Raw genomic sequence first — 14,576 nt, forward strand, 5'->3', positions numbered from 1 at the left:
CCCTCAGGCTTGATTCTTCAAAAAGGAGATAAAAGTACTTGCATTGCCTACCTTATAATGTTGTTGCAAGATTCACCATTCAGATAATGGAATCAGTGAATATAATTGTAATTATTACCTTGTTCCCATTTTTTTTTCCAATACAGTTTAACTTGAATTTGTCCTGGGATAAACCAATACTGGCCTTGTTCTTTTATTATTTTTGTTATTATAATTAACATTTGTATAGTGGTTATGGTGTAGCAGGCAGGCTGCTAAGCATTTTGCAAATATTTGACCCTCACAACAATCCTGGGAAATAGTTGCTATTATCTCCATTTTATAGTTAAGGAAACTGACTCACACAAAGGTTAAGTATCTTGCCTGGATTCACACAATGAGGAAATATCTAAGACTGAACTTAAATCCAAATTTATCTTATTCTAGGCCTAGAGTTCTATCTACTCCATGCCCTTAGATTTTAATGTTCTTAAAGACTACTTAAGAGTTAGATAAAATAACTACTTTTCTAAATAGATTAAAAGTATAGAAATATAAACTTATCTTTGGTAAGCATATTAAAAGAAAATTTCTTTTACTTTCTGTACTTTACTTTACTTATAAGTACAGAAACAGAAAAAATGATGGGAATGATTTGTACTGCATCTGACTCCTTAGTGGCTTTTATTTCTTCATCTATCTTGACATCTTAAACACTTTCCATTCTATCTAGTTTGGAGATCATGAATGTGGTTAACACCTTCAGTATGGTGATAACTATTTAAATTATTTAATTTTTTTTTAATGGATCATTGTTATTTTCCATAAACAGTTTTAGCCATGTTTATAATCTGGTTCTGGTATAGCTTATTTGCTAAATTCTCAAAGGTAGTTTTATTGTTACTTTTTTGTTATTACTGAAAAATTGTTCTTATCTTCTTAGATATATTTCATATAAAAACAGTCCTGGGACAATTTATGATCCTGTTATTATGTCTTGATGTTTAATGTTCTTCAACTGTTGTCTGGGCAAATAAATAACTACTTTTGTAGTTGAATAAGAGTGTCTGGATTTAAGTTTATCTTCTGTTGGATCTGCAAGCCTTGTACAACTCCATTAACATAGAGGACATTAAAGTTGATAGTGTAAGGCTTTCAGTGAGCTAACAGCCTTTATATTTATAAAAGCTTTTGATTTTGATTTTTTGTTTTTTCTTATAGGTTACAATTTTGAGTGATATATTGATATCTATTTAAAAAACTGATTTGGGGTTTTAATGGATTATTATTTTGTCTGGGTGATTATGAAAAATAATGTTATGATTCTACTCCTCTTCCAGCAAAATTTACTGGTTTAATTCTCAAATATATTTTCAATTCCATTTTCACAGAAAAGGAATTTTTCACCTGTCAATTTATGAAAGAAAATGGAAACAGCATGTATTACATCTACCAAGTCATTTCTACCTTTTCTTTGAATAATCACCATTAATCACTAAATTCAGTCTAGTTAAGGATAATTCTTAATTCTTAATTCTTAAATTCTTAAAATTTCTGAAAGCAGTGATTTGCCCTGAATCACCACCATCATCATCAACGTAATCAATCTCTTCATTTCCATAAATAATGATTTCTGCACTTTTTTTGCTGCCATATTGTTGAATGAGTTTATATAGATTTCACTTAAGGAGTGCCTTTTGATTTCACTCCTCTGAGTGTTTTCATAAATTCTATCCAGAAGGAATTTATTTTTAATAAGTCTAGGGGCACTTACCTTTTGTCAATTTTTCCTATTGCTTGATTAAGAAATGAAAGCTTATTTCAAAACCATTTTTATAGACTTTAGACATGTTTATCTAATTCTTTACAAAGTCTATCATTCCTTTTCCTTAATTTTTTATGACAAAGTACTAAATTTTCTTAAAGTATTTAATTCCAAATTGTGTTAACATTTTATGAGTTTCTGAAGAAGACAGGAAAAGATAATGATAAATATTAGAGGAATGTGGGAAAATTGGGACACTAATATATTGTTGGTGAAGTTGTGAATTGATTCAACTATTCTAAAGAGCAATTTGCAGCTATGCCCAAAGAGATTTCAAATTGTGCATATCCTTTGATCCGACAATGTCTCTTCTGGGCCTGGATCCTAAAGAGATCATAAAAAAGGGAAAGATCTATGTGTGCAAAAATGTTTGTAGCAGTCTTTTTTGTAGTGGCAATGAATTGGAAACTGAATGGATGTCCATCAGTTGGGGAATGGCTGAATAAGACATGAATCTTATCAAATATTGTTGTTCTATAAGAAATTATCAGCAGGCTTATTTCAGAAAATCCTGGAGAGACTTAAATGAACTGATGCTAAGTGAAGTGATCAGAAGCAGGAGAACATTGTACACAGTAACAGCAAGATTATGCAATGATTATTTTGCTCTTCTGAGCATTGGGGTAATTCAAAATAATTCCAATAGATCTGGGATGGAGAGAGCCAACAGTAACCAGAGAAATAACTATGAGGACTGAATATGGGTCACAATATAGTATTTTTACCTTTTTGTTGTTTGCTTTTTTCTTTCTCATTTCTTTTCCTTTTTTGATCTGATTTTTCTCGTGAAGCATGATAAATGTGGAAATATGTATAGAAGAACTGCATGTGTTTAACCTATATTGGATTATTTGCTGTATGAGGGAAAAGATGGAGGGAGAAAAATTTGGAACACAAGGTTTTGCAAGGGTGAAAGCTGAAAATTATCTTTGCATATATTTTGAAAATAAAAAGCTACCAAAAAACATCTTAAGAGTTTTAAAGTTCCAAAAGTGTACACAACTGTAGGGTTTTTTTCGTTAGTTTTTGTTGGATTTTTTTTTTGTCATTCAGTCATTTTAGTCATGTCTGATTCTTGATGACCCCATTTTGGTATTTTCTTGGAAAAGTTGCTGCAACATCCTTCTTCAATTCATTTTACAGACGATATACTAAGGAAGAGTTAAATGACTTGCTTAGAGTCACACAGCCAGTAACTATCTGAGTCCAGGTTTGAACTCAGGAAATTGAGCCTTTCTGTTTTCAAGTGCATTGCCTTATCCATTATAACAAGTATTTGATTCTATATTTTATTAATATTTTATGAGTTTTACAGCTGCAAAAGTGTACACAATATTGCACAGATTTTCCAAGAAGTTCATTGCTTCAAACTTATTCTTCCCATTCTTTTAATTTTTAATGTCAATGGGTTTCAACTTATTTGACCACAACCTTCTCATGGATAGCTTTTTTCCCAGTGACATGTCTGTGGGAAACTAAAGTAGAGGAGGGCTCTTTTTGTAATCATAATATGGGAATTTAGTTTTTTTTTTAATAGTTACATGTCTTGCATTTCAGTTTGTAATTACTGCCTTTATCCACAAGTTCAGTTCAACTTAATTCAAATTTGAAACAATTCTCTATTTTTTCTTGATGTATTTTTAAAATGCTGTGTTTGTCAGGTATAATGGTGCAGATTTGTAATCCCCACTATTGAAGTGGCTGGAGCTGGAAGAACTAGATTTCAAAAGTTCTGAGTAATAGTGGGCTAAAGCAACTGGGTGTCTGAATTAAGTCCAAAATCAATATTGTGAACCCCCTTCTGCCGGGAATCAATACATTGCCTGAAAGATGAACAAACCAGAGCACATTGGAAACAATCAAGCCTCCTGTGAAACCAATAGTAGTAGTATTAAGACCAAGAGTTGCCAGTCATTGCTTTTTCAGCCTGGGAAAGATAGAAAGACCTAGTCTTTAAAATAATAATGATAATTTTACACTTATCTTAATGCCAATAGAAAAAAGATTCCACAAGATTAAAGAGTAGTTTGATATATTCCTCAGTAGAGTTTTGTTTCCAGCAGAAATTTATAGCTTTATCTCATCTGTGTAGATTTAGTAATTAAGATGTTTTAGTTCAGTTCCCTCTTTAGTGTGGATTCCATACTTAGTTCTATTTAGGAAAGAGATAATGGATTTATTTGGGAGAAATAATGGATTTATAACAGTTGCACTGTACTATATTATGATTTAACTATTTCACTGAAAAATATACTTTAAAGTAATTTTAATATCATTGTGTTGACAGAGTATTTTAAAATAAATTTTCAGAAACCAAATATTCTCTCAATATTTGTGGAGACAGAAACAGACATACACCAACACACATATGCAATATCTGTGTATGTGTGTATGTGTGTATTTGTGATACATGAATAAGCCATGAGTGCAAACCTGAGTTAAAGACTTTATGATAATAAGTCTATGATGATTACTGAAGTTTAAATGTTTTAATGCTTTTGGACAATAAGTAAATAGAATCAAAAATAAGTTCCTGGCTACGTGTACCTATGAGTTTTTACCACACTATTTTTGCTTTTCACATAATCGAATTTAGTATCTCCTCTTTTTCTTCTCGTCACCTAAATGATACTTGAAAATAGTTATTTTTTATGATTGCATAAGAAAGGATTTTATACAATTATTGATAATGACTGGGAATTTCTTGGGTTTTTTACTTGGACCACCCTCATGGGTCTCCTGCCTTCTTTACTCCTCCAAGATCAAGGATTTGGGCTGGTCCTAAGATCCTCCAGAGAGTTAGTCCAGGGGATATATTTTGGCACTCCAGCCTGGGGGCTCTAGAAAGCATACTATATCACTCAACATCAGTTTAGTATCATTCCTAGATGTTTGTTTTCTGAAATTCACTTGTTCAATTCCTAAAGAATAATATTCCATTATATTCATATATCACAAATTTTTAGCCATTCCCCAAAAGATAAACATCACCTCAATTTCTAATTCTTTGCTACCACAAAAAGGGCTGACATATTTTTGTATTTGTGGACCTTTTCCTTTTTTATGATTTCTTTGGGATACAGATCAAGTGTCGGTTTTACTGGATCAAAAGATATAGCGTTCGGTTGCCCTTTGAACATAGGTCTACATTGCTCTCCAGAATGGTTGTAGCAGTTCATAACTCCACTAACAATGCATCAGGGTTCTAGTTTTTCCACATCTTTTAAATATTCATTTTTCCTTTTCCTTTTTCAACATGTTTGCCAATCTGATAGGAATGAAGAGCTACCTCAAAGTTATTCAATTTGCATTTCTCCAATAAAGTGATTTAGAGCATTTTCTCATGTGAATAATTTTCTTCTCATGAGAATTGCCTGTCCATATCCTTTGACTATTAACTGGTAAATGACTTGTAGTCTTATAAACTCGGTTCTCTATATACTTGAGAAATGAAATTTTTTCAGAAACACTAGCTACAAAAATTGTTATCCAGCCTTCTGCTTTTCTTCTAATCTTGGTTGTACTGGCTTTTTTGTGAAAAAACAATGTAATCAAAATTATCCATTTTGAATTTTTGTCCTATATCTTGGTCATAAATTCTTCCCTTCATCTGACGGCAAACTATTATTTGTTCTCTCAATTTATGGTACTAAAATTTGTCTTAATCATGTATCCATTTTGACAATATTTTGGTATATAATGTAAAATGGTGCTCTATATCTAGTTTTTGCTGTCCTATTTTTCCCATTTTCCCAACTGTTTTTATCGGAATTCTTATCCCAGAAACTAGAGTCTTTGGGGTTATTGAACAGATGATTACTATGCTCATTTATTGTATCTTCTGTACCTACCTATTTCATTAACAGTATTTCTTATCTAGTATCAGATAGTTTTGGAGATTGCTGCTTTATAATATAGTTTAATATCTCATTTGGCTAGGTCAATTTCCTTTGATTTTTTTTCATTAATTCTCTTGGTATTCCTGAGCTTTTGTTTTTCTAGGTGATTCTGTAATTTTTTCTAGCTTTATAAACTTTAGTTTGATATGACAAATTAATTTAGTAGAATTGTCATTATATGAGCAATTGATTTTTTTTATAATTGTTAGGATGTGAAAAAGAAATGAAATGGGTTTGTCTTGGCAGGTAGACTCAAATATTTTATATTGTTTAGTTATTCAAAATGGAATTTCTCTACTTCTGTTGAGCATTATTGGTAATATGCAGGCATACTGAGAACTTATATAGATTTATCTCCTGCAACTTTCCTAAAGATATTCGTAGTATTTTGATTCTCTAGAATTCTGTCACCTCATCTACAAAGTTATAGTTTTAATTTCCTCATTATCTATTCTAAATCTTTCAATTTCTTTTTTATTGCTAAAGCTAGCATCACTAGTACAATATTGAATAATATTGTTTCACCCTGGTCTTACTGGGAAAACTTATCTCAATTACGTGTATTGCTTGCTGATGTCTTTAAATACTCATTTTAAGGAAAACTCCATTTATTCATGTGCTTCCTAATAAATATTTTAGGAGGAATGGATCTTCTATTTTGTCAATTTTTTATGCATCTATTAAAATAATCATATTTGTTAAGTGTTTTTGATGTAGTCAATTATGCTGGTAGCTTTCCTAATAGCCTGATTTCTAGCACTGAATTCCAGCACAGTATAAATCCCACTTGGTCTTACGTGTATTTTCCTGTTGATAAATTGCTCACTTAAATTTTTTCATCAATATTCATTAGGCAAATTAGTCTAATTTTCATTCTCTGTTTTGGTTCTTCCTGGTTTAGGCATCAGCACCACATTTGTGTCATGTAATGTTGTAGGACTACTTTTTTTCCAAATAATTTATATAGTATTAGAATTGTTCTTTAAATGTATAGTAGAATTCACTTATATATCCAATTAGTCCTGGAGATTTTTTTCTTAGGGATTCATTAATGTTTTGTAAAATTTCTTTTTCTAATTTTGGATTATTTAAATATTTTAATTATCCTGTTAAACTGGACAATTTTTGGTAAATATTTTCACTTAGATTGTCAGATTCATTGGCATACAGTTAGAAAAAAATAGTTTCTTATTGCTTTACTTTCCCTCTTTTCATTTTTGATAGTGATAATTTGATTTTCTTTAATCAAATTAACCAAAAGTTTATCTCCTTTTTCTTTGTTTAATCATATAAGCATTTAGAGACATAAAATTTCCCCTAAGTACTGCTTTGGCTGCCTCCCATAAATTTTGGTATGTTCATTGTCATTGTCATTCTCTTTGATGACATTGTTTCTATGATTTGTTTAACCCACTCATTCTTTAGAATTATTTGGCCTCCAATAAGTTTAATCTTTCTCTGGCCTTTTATTACACATAAATTTTATTGTATCATAATCTGAAAAGGATGATTTTAATATTACTGCCTTTTGGCATTTTATGAAGTCTTATGCCCTTATACAGTATGCCAATTATTGTGTACACCATTGAGAAAAAGGTATATTTTCTATGCCCATTCAATTTTCTCCAGGAATCATATCTAACTTTTCTAAAATCTATTCATCATCTTGTTTTATGGTTAAATTTATCTAGTTCTAAGAAGGGCAGGTTGACATCCCTCACTAGTTTTGCTATGCCTTCCTATAATTTTTAAGTTCTGTAACATTTTGGATTCCATACAATTTTGGTGCATGTGTTTGATATTGATAGTTTGTCTATGTTACCTTTGATAAAGATGTTTCTTTGTCCCTTTTAATTAGGCCTATTTTGAAGCATTTGTTTCATCTGGGATAATTTCTACCTCTGCTTTTTAAATTTCAATTTAAGTATATTAGTCTACTAAAGTGTTTTTACCTTTTGTAAAGGTAGCTCTCTACTTCAAAAGTGTTTCTTATTATAGGATTGTGGTTTTTAATCCACTCTGCTATAAACTTCTATTTTATGGAATACTTCATCCCATTCACCATCACAATTATTATTTCCAGCCTATTTTTGCCCATTTCTCCTTTTTTTTTTCTCTCCTTTCACCCTACCCCTCCTCACTAGTGTTTTTCTTCTGATCGTTGTCTCTTTCAATCTATCCTCCCTTCATCAGCCCCTTCTCCCTTTTTCCCCCCTTTCCCGTACTTCCTTAATAGGGTAAAATAAATTTCTATACCTAACTATATATATGTTATTCCATATTTGAGTCAAATCCAGTGAGAGTAAAAATTCAAACAAAGCTCATCCAACCTTTTGTTTCCCTCTAGTATAATAGCATCTTTGTGACTTGTGTTATATTTTACTCTATTCTGCCTCACTCTTCCTTATCTTAAAAAAAATTTATGATTACATCAAAGTCAATTTATACCCACACCCTCTGTCATGTAAACTCCTAATTGTCCTAATAGAGAGTTTGCAAGCGTTTCAGGTGTCATCTTCACCCCCACCATGAATGTAAACAATTTATCCTTTAAATAACATTTGCTTTTTCTTTTTTAATGCTTCTCTTGAGTCATGTATTTGGAGAATGAATATTCTGTTCAGATGTGCTTTTTTCATCAGTAAAGTCTTAAAGTCCTCTATTTCAATGATTATCTTTTTTCCCTCAAAGATCGTTGCCAAATAGTTGAATTTTGGCTTCAATTCAAGCTCTTTTGCTTTCCAAAATATATTCCAACTCTTCTAATCCTTTAATATAGAAGTTGCTAAATCCTGTGTAATCATGATTGTGGCTCTGATATTTGAATTGTTTACTTTCTGGCTATTTGCAGTATTTTCTCATTGACCTGATAATTTTCAAATGTGACCAATATTCCTTGGAATTCTCACTTTGGGATTTCTTTCAGGAGGTGATAGGTGGATTCTTTTATTGATTATTTTACTCTTTAATTCTATGATATCAAGGCAGTTTTTTCTGACAATTTCTTGAAAGATTTTATCCAGGCTCTTTTTTTGATTGTAGGTTTCAAGTAGTCCAAAATTTTTTAAATTATTTTTCCTGGATCTATTTTTCATCTCAGTTGTTTTTTCTGAGCTGTTTTACATTTTTTTCTATTTTCATTTGATTTTCTTTGATTTTTGATGTTGCATAGAGTCAATAGCTTCCACTTGACTATTTTCATTTTCATGGAATTATTTTCTTCAATTAGCTTTTGTCTGTCATTTTCTATTTGGCCAACTTTAATTTTAAACTATTTTCTTCAGTTTTTGTGCTTCCTTTTTCCAGGCTTTTGATTCTCTTGCACACCTCTCACTTTTCCCATTTTTCTTTTACCTTTCTTATTCAATTTTTAAAATACCTTTTGCAATCTTCCAAGAAGGATTTTTAGACTTGAGACAAATTCATATTCTGCTTTGGAGTTTTGCATGTAAGCATTTTGACACTGTTGTTCTGAGGTTTGTTTAGATTTTGTTGTTATAGTATCTGTCTATGGTCAGGGTTTTTTTTCTGTTTTATTTTTTTACTCATTTTTAGAAAGAGAAAACATTTAATGATTTTTTTTAATTAAAATTACAATTCAATTTGCCTTAAAGGAGAAACAAAAGTTATATTGATCATCTGAAGATATTCTGCTCCCCCAAATGTAAGCAATGATGACTGACTCCTATGGGAATGATATAGTTAATCTATCCCTCCATCCTCTCCTTTTCATACTCAAGTCTAGTATTGACTGCATAGAAGCCAAAAGGTTTGTGGAAGCTTAGGGAGTATCACTGGACTCCTGGTTGGGACTATAGCCATTCTAGCATTAATGGATCCTGTGAAGCTATTTCATATTGCTGCTCCTGGAAATGGCCCCGGAGCCTTCAAGACCTCAGGGATCTGCCTCCAATTGGTATAGGACCAACTGATAGGTAGAAAAGGGGAAAAACCAGGTGGCAAGAAGCTGGATGCCAGTTCTGACATATTTTAGCACTATGTAATGGGGGGTGGGGGCAGGAGATGTGACAAAGGGAAGATTGAGATACAACAGAGAACATAAGATGATGAGAAAAAATTATAAAAAAGAGAGGATAGGGAAGTGAAGTCTGGTAGGTTTCTCAAGGAGAATTCAGTTCATCAAACTTTGTTGCTTAACCCTACAGAGGAGAAGGCTGGTCTGTTGGGAGCTTGCCAACCTAGAGAGGTGGGACCCGCAGCTGAATCCTATGGTCCCATGTTGTATTTTATGGGTTAGGAGCACCTTTGTAGTGATAGAGTTAACAGCAGCTGCCAAGTGAATAACATATATCAACATGCTCAATTAAAAAGAAAAGTTAAAAGGAAACATTGCTTTCTCCATCACACTGCTAGTAAGAGCAGCAAAGAGAAGGAGACTGTCTTCAAAGGAAGCAATAACTGTTTAGAAGAGTATGAGCTGGGGAGACATCATGGGGCAGAAATGCTGCTGGAGTGGGGGGTGTGCAGGGCAATACTCTTCTTTCTGTGGGGTCCTATGTGGTTGTTTCCTAGAACTTAACCTCCAATTGCCATGTCCTTCCCTAACTCCTCCCTCACAGCTGTCCCTTGGGTGTTAGGGGAGTCTACTAGATCCTAGCTGATTTTGAAATTCTCAAGAAGCTGGTATCTAGGCAAAGTTATTTTTTGCTTTTTGATCAGAGAAGCCACAAGGAGATTGTGCTAAAGGATTCTGGGACCCATTGACTGCAATGTGTTGTGGTTGAGCCTGGAATTTGGACACAAATCTGAGAATTTGAAAGCTAGGTCCTTCAAGAGGAATTGGCAAATGTCTACAGGAATAGTCCCCCACTCCTCAAGTCAAAACAGACAACACCTCCAAGGAGGTGGCTGCAAGCAAGGAACCTTAGGGACAGCTCTACAGAGTGGGTGGGTTGACTTTCCCAAGTTCCATCCTCAGTCCTCTGAGGTCTTGTAGCCTAGTAACTCCACTACTCACCTTAGGCTATAGCCAGCAGAAAAGAACAACTCAGACTAGCAGGGGGGGAAGAACAGAACAGATGGAAGTTGTTTCCATGGTGTTCCTGCATTCCCTAAAGACCACTCAAAACATTTCTTAGAAGATTCTTGGTTGTGGCTTCAGTTCACATACTTGCTACAGCTTTAATTAGGACTGCAGGTTTTCCCAGTCTTGGTTCAGAGAAAGGGTCAGAATCTTTCACGTCAACTTGAGGATCTCAAGGAGGGGGAACACGTGATAGCTGTGGCTTCAGGTGGCAGTGAGAGGTTGAGAATATCTAAGGCTATGGACCAGAGAACCAGATCACACTCAAAAGATAAAGGGACAACCTTTGAAAATTCCTTGGTAGGGAGCCAGAATAGGGGAGCAATGCTTGCTTAGGCAAGAAAGCATTTAGAGAGGATGCTTAGTTTTTCAGAGAGCACCTTAATGTTATACCTTTGCATGGGATCCTCACAGTCAAATCCAGTCCCAACTGAGAGTCAAGGTACTGAATGAGATGGGGAATGTGACTAGTGGAGCCCAATGAGTAAATTAAAGTTTACCCAGGCCCCTTAGAAGCAGCAATTGGAGGGCGAATGAAGAAGGGACAAAGTCTGGAGATGAAAGATGGGGGTAAAAAGTAAAAGTAAAGGGGGTGCTCCCCTCCCTGCCAAAAATACCTTGGGTGGTTATTAGTATCTTATGTAAACTTAGGTGATGCAAACTAGATTATTTAAATAAACCGCATTTCTCTGCAAGACCCCCTAAACTGATTAAAACTCACTAGCTAGTGAGTATAGTTTATCTATACTCAACTTGTAACTCAACTAGGTAGCATCCACTGTTCAATCTTTCCAGGGCAAGCTGGGTCTGACTCTGGATGTTGGAACTAAGGGGCTTTACTACCTCAAACTTTGCCAAAGGGACTGGGGCAGGGAGGGAAAGGAAGCAATACACTCCTTGAGAAGTTTCAGGAAGTAACAAACTCTTGGAGAGGATGGAGTTGAGGGGGAACCCAGTCCAAATAATTGATGCCATTTTGATATGGTCAGGATTAATACTATCCCATTTGTCTTCTAGTGAGACACTGGTGATGCCAAGGAACAAAATTAAATGGAATACAGGAGATCAGGCTTGGCCTTCCTTATTATGGGGGGAACAGGAGAAGGGAAGAGGATGGGAGGGCAGGGAAGGAGGTATGGATAGTAGTAGCCATTTCACTGAGGTAGTGGGACCAGCACCTCCACATAGTTGAGGGGGAAGAAGCCTGACTGACTGTTGATCATGCCTTCATACCAGTTTTCATCAATCTGGTTGGTCAGTGTGATGATGTCGCCTGCCCGGAAGCCCAGCTCCCCATCGTTCTCAGGTTCAAAGTCATACAGAGCCTTGCAACTGGGTTGGTCCCGAGATGGCATCCGACTTTTGGGGGTCCTGATGGGCTTGGGCTTATCAGAGGATGGTAAAGAGGAAGATGCTGTGATCTTGGGGTCTGAGGCACAAGGGACACCTCCATTGGATTGGGCAGGCTCTCCAAAGTCAAAGGGCTCTCTAGATTTTGGCTGGTATTCCCGCTTACACCGGGAAGAAGCTTCCTGCATCCTGCGCTTCAGCTTGTCTGCCAGCTCATCCAGGATCTGAACCGCTTGCTTGTGGTAATCCAGCTGGGCATCCACCAGGGCTGAGAGCTGGCTCACCTGTACAATATCACTCTCTAAGAGGTTGTGCATGCTGGTCTCTGCCAATTCCTTGGACCCTTCAAATTTCTCCATCGCTTGACGAAGCTCCTCATCTGATATCTTTCCTTGACGCTTCTTCTTATAGTCAAAATCCAGACGTCTGCCCTCCAGCTTTTTCAGATGGTGCTGGATCTCCTTTAAGTCTTTATCACAAAGGTTCTGGAGGAGGTCGATAAAATTCCGTTTGACTTCTATGTCCAGGGAATCTTTCACTTCCGCTAACCGCTTCATTGATTCACCAGCATCCAAAAGGGCATCGCCAAAGTTGGAGTCCTCTCCTAACTCCTTTCCGTAGCGAATCATGCATTCGCCCAACAGCCCTTCCGACTGTGGATAGCCAGGATTCTTCAACTGCCCTCTAATCTTCGACACGGTGTTGAGCATCGTCAGCTTGGCTCGGGAGGCCGGGTTGGGCTGCAGGTACTCAATGGTTTTGGTCAACACCTCTGCCACAGCCTTGCTGGTAACATCCACTTTCTTCTCCATTTCTTTGAAGTCGTCATCAAGCTTGGTCCCTTCAGCTCCTCCAACCTTTTCACTGACCAGCTGGGTGGCCTTGTAGAACTGCTTCTTGAGCCCGGCCGCCGACATGCTGCTTCCAGCGGTCAGACCTCCCGGTCCACCCAGACCCAGCTAGCGACAGACCCACAGACTGGCAGATGGACAGCTCCTGACGCTGACAGCTGCCGGGCCACCGGCGGCTGCTCGCGCCTCAACCGCCTCCGCCGTATCTCGCCACCGTCTCAGCACCCACCTGTTCCCTCTTCCGTTCGTTCACCTGCTGGCTCGTGCTTCCTCTCTGCTCATTTTTTTAAGCTGATCTCAGCTTCTGGGGCACAGCTTCTGGGGATCAAGGCCCAGTCTGGCTTTCTGCTCTGGGGTCTAAGGTGCTGCAGCTTGTCCCCTCTGCGGCGGTGGTCAGGCCTCGTTGCACCTATTGTGCCGTGGGTTCCAGGGCCGGCAATTTGTCTGCCGTGCTGGGGGCTCACATCTGGCCTGCTGTGCCATTAGCCTGCTGAGCCTGAATTGCTAGGTCCGGTTGCCGATTTGTGCTATGACTGAGAGCTTCAAGCTGGCTTGCTTGGACGCCACCTTCTCCCGACCGTGCTCCCCTTATACCTAAGTGAGACCGACTTTTCCTGAAATACTTCTAAGTTCTCTTGGGCTGGAAAATTATTTCCCTCTTCCTTTTCTAGATTCTCTCTTGCCAGAATTAGAGGACTGATGAACGTTTCTGCGGGAAACTAGGGAGAATTCGGGCAATTCCCTGGCTTCTCTCTGCCATCTTGGCTCTTCATTGATAGCTTTAACTCTTAGAAGTCATAACCCATAGACTGGAGTTTGGTAACCTATTAGTCTTAGAGCCATCTATTCATATTTTAGGGTTCATTTTAGGCCTCCATAGTTACTGGGAGGAATTCAGAACACATACAATATGTGCACTTGATTGGCATTCCCCTATCTTGCCATTGCCTCCCCTGAATGCATAGGTAATTGGCTGGACTCTCAGAGAATAATAATAATAATGATAACAACAATAGTAAATAATGACCCCAATAGTAAGTAGTTAACCCCAATAATATTTGCTTTTCACTTCTGTTTTTCATTCTATACATTTTAAGCTCAAAATATTGACAATTTTTTGATAATTTTTAATGAAATAATTTAGTCAATAATAAAGGCATTTCATAAATATTGGTGCGAATGAAATAATCTCTGGCAATTGCATTGAATATAAAAAACTGAGTTAAGTAAGGAAATTGTTTTCCTTGACCTATTAATCTGTAATACCCCATGTACTGCATATTAGTTTACTCATTCCAAACAATAAAAACAGGCACTCTGGGATTTTGTAACATGAAAGGATCTTGAAAATCATCTGTTCAGACTCCTTCATTCACAGATGAGGAAAAATAGATCTAAAAAAGGGAAGTGGAAAAATTAGTGCTACTTGGGAGTTTTCTCTTCTAGATATGGTCTTTGACTTATTTTTCCCCACCACTGTTCTTTCATTATCTATGAAAAAAGAATTATTTTCTGTATTTCTGAGCTTTGCTACAATATCATTAAAGAATTTTTCTGGTATACCCTGTCTATAGAGCAAAACTCTTTAGTTCCACCAGTCAAATGTTTTCTTAGATAAACAATAAAAG

General features: G+C 36.1%; 1 pseudogene; it reads right to left on the reverse strand.

The window, feature by feature from the left end:
- Positions 1 to 9,266: 9,266 nt before the first annotated feature.
- LOC100925287 lies at positions 9,267 to 13,547 on the reverse strand (annotated as a pseudogene).
- Positions 13,548 to 14,576: the final 1,029 nt, after the last annotated feature.

Source organism: Sarcophilus harrisii, chromosome 6 (assembly GCF_902635505.1).
Source record: "Sarcophilus harrisii chromosome 6, mSarHar1.11, whole genome shotgun sequence".
Classification (NCBI taxonomy): Eukaryota; Metazoa; Chordata; class Mammalia; order Dasyuromorphia; family Dasyuridae; genus Sarcophilus; species Sarcophilus harrisii.